Source organism: Cricetulus griseus, chromosome 2, assembly GCF_003668045.3.
Source record: "Cricetulus griseus strain 17A/GY chromosome 2, alternate assembly CriGri-PICRH-1.0, whole genome shotgun sequence".
Taxonomy (NCBI): Eukaryota; Metazoa; Chordata; class Mammalia; order Rodentia; family Cricetidae; genus Cricetulus; species Cricetulus griseus.
Window position 1 is genome coordinate 283,374,367 of NC_048595.1, and position 15,956 is coordinate 283,390,322.

A 15,956-nucleotide genomic window follows, 5' to 3' on the forward strand; every position below is an offset into this window, starting at 1 on the left:
TTCTTTCCTACACCGCAGATCTTCCTTCTTTCAGCATACTAAGCACCTTCTACATCTCTGGAACTAGTTCATATTGTACTGTGTGGAAGGAGAGAGACAGATAACACATAAAATCATTTAGCAGAACAGCAAATGCTGTGAAAAATGGAAACACTGATGCCAGAGAAGGATTGCAATGAAGGAGAAAGATCACCTTAGGCAGAATCCAACGAAAGTCTATTTGGAGCAGAACTGAAATCTGAATATTGACAAAGGATGAAGTATTTGGATAGAGAGGTTACAGGGTTCTGTTTTCTCTCCTTCTCCCCAGAGGAAGCCCTGGGATTACCCCTATGCTCATTTGTCTTCTCTTTTCACATCAAGGAGTGTCTAGAAGCCTAAATAGTCTTTGCCCAAGGGAATCGACACTGCAATACTGGAATCTAAGAGGGATTTCATCTTACTCCTGAACACTTGACCTTAAAAGGCTTAGGGGAGAAACAGCAATTCTAGGAAAGGCTGAATTTTATTTGTTCTATCTACAATGTCACTGTTCTGATTTCAGAATCTATGCCAGCTACTCTTAGAGAACTGGATGCCTGAAAAGAAATTTTTCATCTGGAAAACCAACTTCTTTCATTAACTAATAATTTATAGATAATCTGACTAGTTACCCAGAAGCCTTAGTTAATATGTAGCGCTCTTGTTATGATCAGTCTTATCTAAACATCATGGTCCCTTCCCCACTGAGCCTGGTAATTTCTCTTTCTTATCTTGGCTATGCTTCATTTCCATCACCCTGATTGAAAGCTGCTTGAACAATATCAAAAGAAAAGAGTGTGTAAACCCCTCATCACAAACAAAAGCTTTATAGACCATAGCAAGTGGCATCCTCGTGGCAGAAGTATGACGGCCCATCTTGGTTTTGAAGTTACTCAAACTTCTGCTGCATGACATGAGTAACCTGCTCTTCCCAGTAAAATGGTGTCCTTTTTTCAACTTTTTCACAAGATTTATACATACATACATATTATTTATTTTTATGTCTCTAGGAGTATATTTTGTTTAAAACCCTCTCTACTGCCTTGGCTTGAGCACAATGCAGTATCTTTATCCTTTCTTGCTCCTTCTGATGACCTCATGAATGAGCACACATATATAGAATATGTGTAAGTGTGCATGCCTGCACTTGTGGTCCCCCCTTGTTACCCATACATCTATTCAATTTAGGTAGGTCCCAGGTTTCTATTTTAAGCTTCCCTTCCCTTTCTGCATCTGTAAGAGGCTTCAGTTTTTTGTTTTTTTTTTTTTTTTAAATCTCTAGTCCTAATCCCTGGGGGGTCATTTGAACCTCAGAATTAGAAGGACACTTGTGGTTTCCACTCTGCGAATCTCCCTCATCACATCTTTGCCACTGTCTGTCTCCCTTCAGCTCAGCTTCCAAGGCAGCTCACCTCACTAGCAGGCTCTGCTACTTGCAAAGCTATCTCCAGGAGGACGGCTAAATCTTCCGCAGTGCTGTGTGTCCACTGGTCCCAGAGTTACTCCTAAGAGTCACAGTGAGAACTAAGATGTAACAGCAGCAATTGTATGCCAGGGCATTGCACACATCATCTTTGATCAACTCCTCCGCCTTGAGGTTTTATTGCTTCCATTATACACTCTGGTAATTTTGATTGAGTCTAATTATTTCCCGTGGCTTCTCTCCAGGAGGTGAAACACATCCATCCTCTAGGGGAACCACTCTATTCCAGTCTCAGAAAGCACAAGTGTCTCCAATCCCCTCTCATGGGAGTGTGTGTGTGTGTGTGTGTGTGTGTGTGTGTGTGTGTGTGTGTTTACCATCTTTATTCCACTGTGTTTTGAGGTAAACTGGCAGGAGAGAAGAGCCCTGTCACTTGCTTACTCCGACCTAGTGCATCTCTACTGGCACAGCCCGAGTTCATACTTAATATTCCTGAGGGTTTTTAATGAATTATAGTATCTGTAAGAATCCTGACACATGTCAAACAATTTTCTAAACTTTATTTCATTCCTAACTTTATCGCTTTATCTTTGCACACTTTAGAAGTATCTTATTTCCCAGACACACGGGATTGAACCTTCCATATTAGCTTTAAGGCTCCCATTAAATCTCTCTGTTGATGAGATCCCCAAGGTTCCAAATGTCCTCTCATAGTTTTCTCAGAGGTCAGGCTTTGCTGTCTCTCACCTGGAGGAAGTTATGTCCCTTCTCCTCTCGGTACACAGACCTGCCCTCCGGAGTGCCCTTCCCAAAACCTCCCTACCACCAAGATCCCTCCTTCAACAAACAGTGCTTGCTTATCAAGGAAACAAAGTGCCCCACCCGGAGGGCCACAGGCAGCATAGACCTGCTCCCCCCTTCCCCCCCCACCCCCTGGCATCCTGCAAGCTCTTACATATCTTAGGCTTTGGAAAATTGAGCCAAATAATATTTTTAACTCTTCCCAGTCTCTCCCTCTCTCCTCTCCTCTCTCTCTCTCTCTCTCTCTCTCTCTCTCTCTCTCTCTCTCTCTCTCTCTCTCTCCATCTCAGTTCTTGAATGTACCTGGCATTTTATTTCTCTCTTAGACTATTTTAATAATAAAAAGATACACATCTTCTCTCTTCAAACTTGTCCTCAGGCTCCTTGAGACTCAGCAATGTCTTATTTAATTTTAGTATTCCCAGTTGCAGATCAGGGCTCCAATTACACAGTGCATTAATTAAGAATAAGGAGGAAGGGCGTGAAAGAGGTGAAACCAATGAGTAGCTGAACCTGAAGAAAACATGGAGGTCGGATTCAAACACTTGGAAACTGAACCCAAGCTCTTCTTGTTTTCCATCATGTCTGCTTGTTTCTAGCTTAACATTTTAGATTATAGTCTGGTGAGCTCTACTCTCAAGCACATGTTCTCCATCTCCCCCCCCCCCATCTAACCAGACTAGCATTCTTTTGGGGCTAAGTGGTCAGAGGCTAGCACACCAAGTACCAAAGTTGATTTCACTGAGCGACCACTTTTGGCAAGCCTACTAAGCCATAAGTACACATTCTCTTCAAGATAATCTTAGTGGCAATAAGTGACAAAGCTTCTCCATGCACACTTGTCACTCCCCCAGAATCTTAATAAATAGTTGAGATATTAAGTCACTGATGGTCCTATTATTCAATAAAGAAAACCTTAGCTTGCACATTAATTTACTGATGCTATTTATATATACATATGGGTGTGTCATAGGTATTTTATCAATGTGAACGAATTTTGGTATCACATAAAATTTTGTCAACTATTTCCAGCAATCTACACATCAGGGCAAGAAGTGCTTTGTGTTTTTTTTTCTTTTTCTTCCTGGAACTGACATTTATTTAATGAAATTCTACCTCATGACCACCTACTTGCATCACTCAAATGTTTAGTCAATGAAATTACTGAATTAATGGGAAAAATACCTTCTTAAAACTGGGTTGCATGAAGTCTCAAAACTAAAAGTGGTTACATAATGTAGCAGTTACATAATGACACAGTGAACTTAAAAATACAGTGAGTTTTAGCTTCGATTCTCATTTTCTGATGGTAGCTTTGCTTCTTTCTACTTTAAACTCTGCTACCTCATGGGTGCCACCTCTTTATTTCTCAAGGACATAACTTTTTGGTTCCTCAAACACTAGGCTGCAATCATACAAACATCACACCAGTTGTTCATCTTTCCATCCATGAATAAAAACACACACACATCATGTACTGAGGCATGAATCATCTACTCCAGATATTACACTTGGGAGATAATTTCAATCTATAAAGGATTTCCATCTCTAGGCTTTTGGTATTAAATAATTATGTAAGCATATTTTTCAATGAATGCACTCATTTTTATGAATATAAGTAAATCGTTAGACACTGACTTCACTAAAGATCATTTTATCTAAACAATTTCCCAGCAGTGAAAATAGGGTTTACTGGTTCTGAGCAGATAAAGGAAGCATGGGCTTTCATAGCTTGAATGAAAATTGCCAATATTATTTATTTATAACTTCTCACAGATGGGACAAACCAGGCAGTTTATCCTTGGACACCAAATATATAATGAAACGGCATTTTTTGTTTTATTTTCATTTTTGTTGTTGTTTTAATTTGTCTGGATAGACCAAAACTCTCGTGTTCAAATAGACTGATGCATTGATATGTTTAAATTTTCTGACAAAAGCTTACCCTTTCAGTCCCTCAAATGACATGAAATAGGGTTGACAAGATGGCAGAGCAGGTAAAGGCGCTTACCACACAACTGTGATGCTCTGAGTTCATACCCTGAAATTCACGATGAAGGGAGAGAACCAGCTTGAGAAAGTTGTCCTCTCACTTTCACACACACACAGTATTACTAATAAACAAATATTTAAAACATATAAAATAACAGGAAATGTCAATGTTTTTCTGATGTTAGAAATTAAAAAAATATATTCCTTCTTCCTCAATTAATATATAATAGTCTTTATGAGAGGTTGGGGGGTTGGCTCACTGGGTACAGTACTTGTAGACATTTGAGGATCAGAGTTCTGATTCTCAGTACCAGGTAAAAAAGAAGGAGCTGGATGCAGCCATGTATATCTGTAACCCTAGTGCTGGGAAAGCTAAAACAACCCCGTCTCCTCAAAACTATGAGGTTCAGGTTCAGTGAAACATGTCCTGGAAAATATGGTGATGTGACTAAGGAAGACATTCTCTGACCTCCACATGCACCCATAGTGGTGAGTACATCACCTACACATGTACACACACACACACACACACACACACACACACACACACACACATACACCACATCACACATATAGCACCCATATGCATACAACTTACACACACTCATATACCATACACACACACCACACATACAACTCACACACACTCATACAAGGCACACAGTCATACTCTTCTTGGTACTATGACTAACAATACTAACAAGGGACAGGGGAGACAAATGTCAAACTTTACTAAACAGCAGGTAGGAAAGTATGAATGTTGAATCTGCCAGTAGAGTGTTCAATACTGTAACTTATGGCCTTGGAAACTCTGATTTATAGAGCATCACTACAGTAAGGGGTGTCCATTTATAGATGACACCCGTTACTATATATTGATTAATGCAGGTCTATGCCTTAGGGCCTGCAGGAAAGCTCCTACTTTTTTCCTTTGCATTTATCCTGTCAATCTTGGCCACACACAGCTGAAACATTACAGGCAAAATGTGGCACAGTCATGCTGAGAAGTGATTTAAAAGAGAAATAGGTTCAAACTTCAAATTAGCACACACTGTTATTAACAGCCCAGTCAAAGGTTTAATGACAAGCACGATAAATCTAGAGGCTGACAGGGGTTCCACTTATCTTCAAGTTCATTCATTCCTAGTGTGGACATCTTTTATTACCACAAACAAGCAAACTCATGGTGTGTGCATAACACTGCTGAGGAAGATTACATCTTTACTGTTCTACAGATTATATCAAATCTTAGATCAGGGTAAATCTGGGTAGTGGGTTTAGAAATCACTCTAGTGATTACAAGAGATCAATTCTGAAGATGTTTTTATGTCTCCACAAATCAAACTTTTCTTTCTCAAAGGAGTATTCTGGCATCACGCCAAATACCTGTAACTCCAGCGTGCAGGGACACAGAGGCAGGAACATCAAGAGGTAAAGGGTATCCTCAGCTACCTACTGTGTTCAAGGCCAGCCTAAGCAATGTAAGACCCCCCCCCCCCGCAACACACAGCTGATTAATTAATAAAAAAATGGATCTCTGTTCTATTTCTCAAAGAGCATTCATTGTCAAAGATGGCATTGGAGCAGCATCAGAAGGAACAGGGTAGGACATTCTAATGCAAAGGAGACACAGGTCCAATACAGCACATGTGCAATATGTTGGCTCCTAGCATACTCTGATGCCAACACTTCAGGACATCTTAAGCCCTTTTAAGACAGTCACCTACTCCAAAGGCACTTTAACATTTTTTTTTTTACTATTTATTTATTCTCTTTTCATTGGTATTTAAGATGTCAGATACCTTGAAACCAGAATTACAGTCAATTGTGAGCTGCCCTGTGGGTGCTGGGAATTGAATCCCAGTCCTGTGGAAGAGCAGCCAATGCTCTTAACCTCTGAGCCATCTCTCCAGCTACTCCCTCCCACCCCCAACCAAAGGCACTTTTAAATGGAGGAGGGGCATAGGACAGATGTAGCAGGAACTGGAGAACCTCCCTGTTTGTAAGCCCACTAAGAGGCTTCAGCCTGCTATCTTCCTTTTGCTTCTTACATGTGGTGACAGTTGCTCAATCATGGGCCAGGCACCAGCAAAGCTACTTCCTGTTTTATGTTTTTTTTTTTTTTTTTCTTGTCTGTGAGCTCTCCTAAGCAGCTCCCTAGGCCTTGAGAGGTAGTGGCTTCCACATTGTGAGATGAACTAACTGAAATTCCTAAACCCTAAGGGAATCCTTCCCTACTGCTCCCACATGGTATTCTTGTGTGGCCTGGACACTTAAAACTTAAGTTCTATCAGATAAAATTAAAAGAATGTGTTGAATAAAGAGAAGTAAATTTCTTAGACACAGGGGTCATATTTAGTCAATTTTGCATCTAAAATCCATACCATAGAGCCTACCTAGCATAGTAGCTACTGGAAACATGTATGATTGATTGAAAAATGTTGACTTCAATGGTTAGGCAAACTAGTCAGAGAAAGAAAAAAACCCAGAAAAACAAGAAAAAGAAAAAAACAAACAAACAAAAAAACCCAAAACAAGAAACTGACAGGGAGACAGGCTTCTCCATGAATGGAGTCCCCTTGGTTAAGACAAGGACTTCTAGGAAAGTAAAATCTTTCATATGTGTAACATCTATGCTGTGTTACTCGTATCTAACCGTAGCACAGTATGTAATGCTTGCAGAGAGACTGCCAATCTAAGGGGCATTTGACATAGATGTATCCTCTGGTTTACTCCTTCAGCATTTTTGAAAATTATCATTTTCAATATTATACATAGCGGTGATAATAGGGCTAAAAAGAGCTTAAGGTTAAATTTCCAGTTATTTGCAATAAAAGTCTTGGATCTACATACATGTTATACTCTGCTTTTAAATCTGTCTGGGGCTATTTTCCACATGTTGATTACACCTGCTACTTAAATGAAATGTCATATGTCAGACTTACATTTTGGTTAATTGAATAAGTAGATGCTCCATGCTCAGCAGTAGATGGCCAACACAAAGTGAGATTAATAGTGCCTTCACAGATTTTTTTAAAAAAATATTTTGCTTATATATTATGGTTTCTGGTTTCATGCTTTATGGGTTTGGGTGTGTGTGTTTCTTGTGCTTTTTCTTTTTTTATATTTTATTTTAGTAATGTTTTTTTTATATTTTTATTTATTTATTATGTGTACAACATTCTGCTTCCATGTATATCTGCACACCAGAAGAGGGCACCAGATCTCATAACGGATGGTTGTGAGCCACCATGTGGTTGCTGGGAATTGAACTCAGGACCTCTGGAAGAGCAGTCGGTGCTCTTAACCTCTGAGCCATCTCTCCAGTCCGTGCTTTTTCTTTTATTATTTTTTTCTCTATTTGCCTGCTAGTTTTCATGGAGTTGGATGGATGGGGAGATGGGAAGGAGATGGGAGAGTAGATGGGGGAGAGAAACTGTAATCAGAATATATTGAAAAAGAATTATTTCAATTAAAAAAAGAAAGATAAAAAGGTGAGTTGGTGAAACAGAGATAAGGGGTAGATATCTTGGACTGAACTAGACATAATCATTAGATAGCTGAGGTCTCACTATGTAGCACTGGTGGCCTAGGACTCACTGTGTAGGTCATGGTGACCTCAAACCCACAGAAATCTTCTTGTCTGTTTTCTCAATGCTGGCATCAAAGGCACTCACCACCATGCCTGAGAAAACTTTTTATAATATGCCAAAAATCAAACCCATGCTTTTCATTGAGGCAGATGAGCTGATAAGACTATGGTTGGTCCTGCTGAAGTTTTCATTGGTTAACCAAAAAGACCGGAGCCAGCTGAAGAAGTGGAATGAACAGTCTGCTCCATCACTGATGCCATAATTTCCCTCTGGGCTGGGCCTGTTTTATTGTGATGTCACAGCTCTTGAATTACAACCTGTGTATTTCAATAGCCAATCACCAGTACCATAAAAAAGCCTTTGGTCCAATATAAGGAAGTAAATATTTGCTTTGTGAACCACACTCATTGTCTATAATAAAATTATATTTATTGACAAAGGGATTTAAAAGAAAATGTCACATGCAAAGTTTAAGAAAGTCAAAGAGTTTTTGGATGTCAATACCTCTTGCTAGAATTCCCAATACAAGATACACGTGTAATTTTTATGAAAACCCTGTACATATACAGAAGTAACAACTCAAGATTTAGTTCTGTTGGAAAAAGGATTTCATTTCCCACTGCCTTGCTCATAAGGTCCTCCAACCCATCATTATAAAGTCCAGGCTCACTCCTGAACCACTGAGCTTTGACTGCAGTGGGCAAATAGAAATACCTGATCATTATAAAATTCAGTGGTTTATTTAGTTCTTAGAGAATGCCATAGATTTTTCCAAGTTCAGTGATTAAACTTTGGGAACTAAGTTTGCCCAAAGTCACAGAATTTTAAAAGTCAAAACTACTACAAGGTCATAAGGTCATTGCTTTGTGCAAGTGAGGTGTTTTAGCAGGTAAATGTGCTTGCTGTGCCAGCTTTGAGACCCGAGTCTGATCCTGGAAACCAAGTAAGGATGGAGTGGGAAAACTGACTTCAAAGTTAACCTTTGACCTCCATACTTATGTAATGGCATGCTTGTTCTCTCTCTCTTGTTCTCTCTCTTGTTTCTCTCTCTGTCTCTGTCTCTGTCTCTGTCTCTGTCTCTCTCTCTCTCTCTCTCTCTCTGCCTGTCTCTCTCACACACACCATTCATAAAATCAGGGTTTTTTTTTTTTTTTTTTTTTTTTTTTTTTTTTTTTTACAAAGCCCACTGATTCACAAGGTACACTATGGTGGTTTGAATGCAAAATATTCCCATAGGTTTCTGTAATTGAACCCTTGCTCCCCAGCTTGTGTGGATGTTTGGGAGGTTGTGACCCTTCAGCTGGTGGAGTCTGGCTGAGTGCTTCCCTGGAGCAAGCTTTGACAGTTTATATCTCACTCCCCTTCAGCACTTGTTCCCCAGGTTGTGATGACTGTCTCAGCTTCCTGTTCCCTCAGACATGCCTTCCCTGCCATTTCCAACATTTAATCCCCTGGAAATACAAGCCAAGTGCAGTCTTCCTTAAATGGCTTTTGGTCATGGTGCTTGCTTACAGTAACAAAAACATAATTAATATGCACACTCTGGATAAAAAAGTCATTAATGCAGTAAGTTAGGCACTTGCCCTTAAATATTTAAATTAAGTTGCCTTTGGTCATGGTGTTTGCTTAAGGTAACAAAAGCATAATTAATAGACACGCTTTGGATAGAAAAGTCATTAATTCAGTAAGTTACACATTTGCCTTTAAATATTTAAATTTTACATGCAGCTGAAATTTAGGGATAGGATATGACACTATCCTGACATGATTTTATAATTCAGTTTAATTATTTAATAGTGATGAAAATTTCCCTGAATCCCCTTCTGGGATCTTTATCATACCCATTTTCTTTTTAATCTATTAAAACTTCAGAGTTCTCTTTATGGCACCATCAACTGATAGGATAATGTGCAAAAGTCAGGGAACTCTTTATACTGAACCATCCGCACTAAAGTACATGCTTGAAAGTAATTCAGTTATTTTCTGAAAGGAACTGAGCAGGCTGGAATGAAAGCCCACACACCAGGGCATGAGCTATGAGCACTATGCTTCTCCCAGCCGATCAGGCTCCAATCCTTCAGGGACAGCCACGATGATTTCTCTAAGTTTTGCCACACACACACACACACTCTTTGCTCCTGAGCATGTCCTTTCCTTGTTTGCATTTCCTTTTTTAAAAGAGATTAATATCATCACTCAAGGAACAGAAATACATTTGAATAGCATTACATACATGTGTGCAGAAACAACACAAACAAGTCGCCTTTGAAGAAAAAAAAATGGTTACAAGCATGTCACAAGGTAATTATCTTTCTTAGTAAAATATGAAAAACTGAAAAATATTAATTTCACCAGCTTAGCAATGACTTCTGAAAAAAAAAACAAATGTTGATGAGAATTAGTGTGCCTATCAAACCTAAAGGAAAAAGGTACATTACAGGAATGCATATAAAAGCAAGAGAATAAAAGCATACATCAATTAAAATAGGAAAATATTAGAAAGAACAAATAAAAGAATGCTCACAAATAGAAGAATGGCCAGTAAATTAAGTCATGCAAAGGATAGGTTATTTGGAGTCACTATATGACACTAAAATACAGAAACAGTAACAATGCTGGGATTAAAGGTGTGTGCCACCAACTCCCGGCAAGAGGAATGTTTTTTAAAGACCAAAATACACATCAATTATTCTAATGATGTATACCTATGCATAAGATGAATTGATGGTAAGTATCTGTCCTGTATATGCATTTCATCTGTGCTTAAAAGCTGTCCCAGAATCTCTGCATAGAAGGAAACTGAGGCTCAGGCAGATGAACAGCAAAGTCACTAAATGAAGAAATAAGGACATAAACCAACGATATCTTGACCGAAAATTTGTGTTTATTATATCCACATGTATCCTCATTTCATATAAGTTCCTGTGTTCCAAGAGATCTAAAATAAGTAAGTATGGTTTTATCACAAGAAGTAAATCAAAACTGTAAGTGTTATATCAAGAGAACATATTTACAATTCTAAAACTTGCTTCCTCTAAGATGTGAGACTATGGACATAATTTCAGTGTGGGTACTCGGTAAAGCACGAACATTTTGTGTGTGTGTGTGTGTGTGTGTGTGTGTGTGTGTGTGTGTGTGTGTGTGTGTGACTTCTTTTCTACACCTTGACTTTTGAGAGAGGACCTCTCATTAAACCTGACATTAGCACTCCCTGCCAGGTTGACTGACAGCAAGTTCCTTGTCTCTTCCTGTCTGTCTTCCTGAAACCCAGTGTTGCGGTTATAGGCATTCAGAACATGCCTTGTTTATATGTGGTTGCTGGGGATCTGAATTCAGGACCTCTTGCTTTCAAACTAAGCATTCTTACCACTTAAGCCATCTCCCCAGCCTGCCACTGTAGGTTTTAGAACAAGGTTTCTCACTGAACCTGGAGCCCATAGTTTCAGCTAAGCAGGTCAGAAGACCTTTCTGAGCCATGTCAATTTTGCAAAGTTAATTCATTTAGTAAATATCTAATACTTCCCTTTCTTAGTTACTGTGCTAGGTGCTGGCACAGTAGCAAGTATAATAATCTAAGTGGATTTTTAAAAAATTTGCTAAAGTTACTTAAAGGATAAATGGAGGTGAGGGGAGATAGGAAAGATGGGCACTGTCTACTTAGAGGAAATGAAGTATTTGTTTTATAGAAGCACTCTATAAAACCCCATAGTATGGTCTTTAGTAATTGACAGATAAATGTATTAGTGCCCACATTTTCCCTTCTGGAGAGTGAAGTATCTTCATTGTTCTGTAGATAGAACTAGGGTATCCAAATCCCCTACAGAAATGCCATAGAATGGATTCCCAAATGCCATAGAATGGATTCCTGTCCTTTTGGCTCCCTGCTTCACTGCTAATGACTACTTCTCCAGGAAAGTCCATACATTTCAGCAAATAGACTTCTAGTGCAAGATCCCATGTCTTCATAGCAGAACATTCACATCTAAGTTCTTCCTTACCCTTCAGTCTGTGAGTCAGCAGAATTCTCATCATTTAGGATGGAGACCATTCAATTCACATTTATTTAGCTCTTTAACAAAGCCAAACAAGAATGTAGCTTTTTGTTTTCAAAGCGTCTTCCCTGGGTGTATGCTAATGAGATTTATTCTGAAAAAGTATAAGAAATCCTTAGGAATTATGATGGATTTAGACCATTGGCACTAAGACCTTAAATGAACTAAATCCTGATACGGTGGGCATCCTTTAAGAACGAGCACAGATAACACACACACACACACACACACACACACACACACACACACACACACATATATATATATATATTATTATATATATTATATATATATATCTTGAGTTCTATTATGACAGAGAGCACATGTGATAGCTACACTATGATATATATTTAATATTTACTTTTTTTGAATTATGGATATTTGTCACCAATATCTTGCAGCTTTCCCAAACATGTCGACATTTATAAGTAACATATAAGTATGGTATAGTAAAAAGAATGAAAGCTCCAGGGACTTGGATAAGCATCCAAATTAACTTTGCAATTGTCTAAATCTGAGCATTAAGTAGACAATCCACACTGTAGGAATTTGTATTTATGGTGATGAGGACACAAACAGTATCCTAGATGTTTGAATTTCCTGGAGCATAATTAATAAGATACACAGTTAGTATTTCCCTGATTGGCTGAAGCTAATTATAGTTCCAGTTTAACAGCATTTAGTGTTTTAAGCCTCTCATACACTCTGCACTGTATTCATTCAACCAATCTTTACATTTCTAATCACCTACTATCACATAGAAAATTTCTTATGTGATGTATTATGTTATTATAACTTAATTTGAAGGTTTCAGATGGTAGAAATAATGAGTATAAATAATGAGTATAAATTGATATTGAAAATGTCTTGAAGATTTTGGAATAAAATTTTAAGATGGGAAGGGTTAGATAAATTATCATTTGGTAAATGCAACAATATAACAAGTTTTTGAATGTTGAGTTACCCTTTTTCACGTTTTTATAAATTTTATTTTATAAATACAATACAAACTATGAGTCTGAAAAAAAAAAAAAGAACGAGCACAGTGCCCAAAGTAGGGACTAACTAACCTAATGAGAAGTTGAGGCAACACAGTCAAAAAACGTGGAAATGGGCAAAACGAACACCTTACACTGCTTGCTTTTAAGTGAATGGGTTTCTTTATCTTTCGGAGACAATTTCAAGAGGGAAGATGCTACCTGTGATGTGGGTTCTGGTATTATTCCCATGGACAGGCATCTCATTTCACAAAACATATTCTTTTCTGTAATAGTAAACACTTGTCTTCTTAGTTCCCCAAACTGTAAATAAACCTCATCCATAGGCCCTAAATACAGCCCTTAAGATTATAAATTAGTAAATAAACCTAATAAACCTACATTGCCATGAGTGGGATGATTACTATTTTAGTTCATGATAACGGGAGAAGTTGCTTCATAATAGTAAGTTAACAGAAGGTCAAACTTCTCAGTCATGTGACTTAGATGAGTATGAATTACCCTTTGATCGGTTATCAGTGTTGCAATGCATGTCCCATGCATAACTGCTACTGTTACAACGACAGACTTCGGAGATGCAGACAAAGAATGAGCCTCACGGTTTGCGAATTCTTCAATTCATACAGCGTCTAGTAGCTCAGAACTTAACGAGGAAACATTATCAGAGTAAAATTTATTTCTGTCTTTACCAACTGAATGGTTTTCAGAAAGGTTCACCACGCTGAAAACCAGTGTGCCTGAGCACCGGAAATGCAGTCTCAGAAGTGTTTATCCTAGGTGGGAACCAAATTGAGGTTCCTCTTTCTCTGTGATAACCAACCCATGATGGACAGAATCCTGCTGTAACCCCTCCCCCCCGTCCCCTTTAAGGAGGCGGAAAGGGGCAACTAAAAGCTTGCAAAGTTCTTCAGACAAGACATAGAAGGATGAATTTACTGAAGGGTCAGTAGGGAGCGGGGAGTGTTGGAACACTATGCTCAGAGCCAGGGGCAGGGTTCCTGGGCGACCAGGATCTCTCAAGCGAGCCTGCTTCCCTAGTTCTCCGTGGAGGAAAAGGACACACGCCTCGTCTTGTACCCACATCTTTTAGACCAGGTGACCCATGCTCAGTCTCTGGGAGCCCTCAGACTCCTGAGTGAGTGGTGCGCCTCCTGCTAGTCAGGAGCAGGTCCCCACCCGATGCTCTGTTCTTCCGCCATCCTCAGGTCCTCCGACATTTTTCACCAAGACACAGAGGTAGGGAGAAGAGGAGACAACAGGAAAGTGTCTGCAACCAGCCTCTGCGGCAGCCCGAGAAAAGAGAGGAGGAGGGAGGCTAGCGAGGAGGCAGCTAGAAGCTGTGATCCATCCGTAATCAGGAGACCCAGCTCCCACAGCAAGGAAGTCTGTGATGCCACCCAGCGGGGCAGCGGCTGGGGGCTGGTGGGCGTTCCTGATCTTCACTCTCTCGATTTCTGTAAAACCGACCCGGTGCCATGCACACCAGAACTCGTTTTCTCAGGGGTGGGGGAGGAACAAAAGAGACTCTCACCTTCTGCAATACACACACACACACACACACACACACACACACACACACACACGCAACGCGCGCGCACACACACTCACAGCAGCTGCTCAAGGTATCTGTAAAACCATTATCTGCACTGAATCGCTTATTTTCCCTAAAGGCACCAACAGATAAAAGGAGAAATGAGACCACCCGAGGTGGTTCGCGGCTGAGACCAAACAGCCACGAAAAGCTTGGGGACCCAGATCCCCTGCGCGCTCCCCCTCCCGCCACTGCAGAGCTCTCTCACCTCCAGGTCCCCGAAGGTGTTGAGTCCTTTCCCCGCGGGAGCGGGGACACCCGAAACCGCGACCCGGCAGGACAACCGTCCAGACCCTCTGCAGAGCCGGCAGGGGTGGGGGGATGAGAGTGGACTGAGCCCTGCGGCGGGCCACGCGGGATTCAACTTCGCGGAGCCACCGAGCGGTGCTGCCCACTGACACCCGCGCACCCCACTGTCTCACCAGCCAGGGACTGGCGACAGACATTCCCCCTTGCCCCCCTTCCCTCTTTCTCACACCTCCTCCTCGCCGTGTGTGTGTGTGTGTGTGTGTGTGTGTGTGTGTGTGTGTGTGTGTGTGTGTGGTGGGGGGGTGGGGAGGGCAAAATGAGCAAAGGAAAAAAAAATCAAACCCACCCATCAGTGCAAAGCAGACATTTTTATGTCATTTCTTATCCTATTAGGGATTCAGAGGTCGCGCCTTACCGGGTGGCCTGGGGTGTGGGTGAGCGCACCGCGGTCCGAGGGTGCGCGAGGCTGGGCTGCTCAGTCCTCTAGAGGAGCCGGCTCACTGCCATCCACCCAACTTCAGCACCGGGCGACGGAGACAGGGAGCCAGGCCAGCAGAGAGCGGAGAGGGAGGAGGCTGGGGTGGGCGGGGAGGGAGCGAGAGAGCGAACAAGCGGCTCGCAGCGCATGCGTCTGGCAGCCCCTCGCTCCGCTCTGCCGGAGGTGAGGCGTCCTCCCCTCCCGCGGGCGCGCGCCCGCGTGAGTCACCACCGTCGTGTCCCTCCTTGGCGTGCCCGCCCGGGGACCGAGCTCACTGTGTCTCGGTGCCAGGCGGCTAGGCGACACCAGTGGGGAGGCTCGGGGTGCCTTCCTGGAAAGGACGCAATTTACAAGGAAGAACTCTCCTAATTTGCTTTCACCCATAGCTCAAGTGGTGTTGCCTAGTCCTGGGACCAGGCCTGCAGGTCTCTTAGGCACTCAAGGAGCCTTAGGTTTGGGCTGGCTTCAAGGGAGTGTAAACATGAGTCTTTTACTTTTATTGATGTCTTACCCAGAAATACCCAAGAATTCCTCCAGGCGCTCTCTGGCCTTAGGTAGATACACCTTCTGGGCTTCTGGAGCTGGGGTTCAGTGAGAGAAACCTAATTCAGGGCAGGAGTCAAGAACACTTAGCCGGCTGTGGAAACCTGGGGCTTAAAGCATCCTTATAGGACCCCTTGACAGTGACAGGAATTGCTAATCTGCTCCCCAGCAGAGCACAGCTTGGTAATGAAGGAGCCTTGGATGCTTAATGCATT

The 15,956-nt window shown here is 41.2% G+C and overlaps 1 protein-coding gene across 2 annotated transcripts in view; it reads right to left on the reverse strand.

Annotated features, from left to right (window-relative positions):
* Rgs17 (regulator of G protein signaling 17) overlaps positions 1 to 15,300 on the reverse strand; it is an 85,874-nt gene extending 70,574 nt beyond the window's left edge. The window contains exon 1 of one of the 2 annotated variants that reach the window (XM_027401029.2): positions 15,136 to 15,300. The gene's annotated coding sequence lies outside the window, so the exon portion shown is untranslated. Of the gene's footprint in view, positions 1 to 14,679; positions 14,702 to 15,135 lie in introns of those variants that run through there. The other variant, XM_027401030.2, reaches the window with a different exon arrangement.
* Between the last annotated feature and the right edge of the window lie 656 nt (positions 15,301 to 15,956).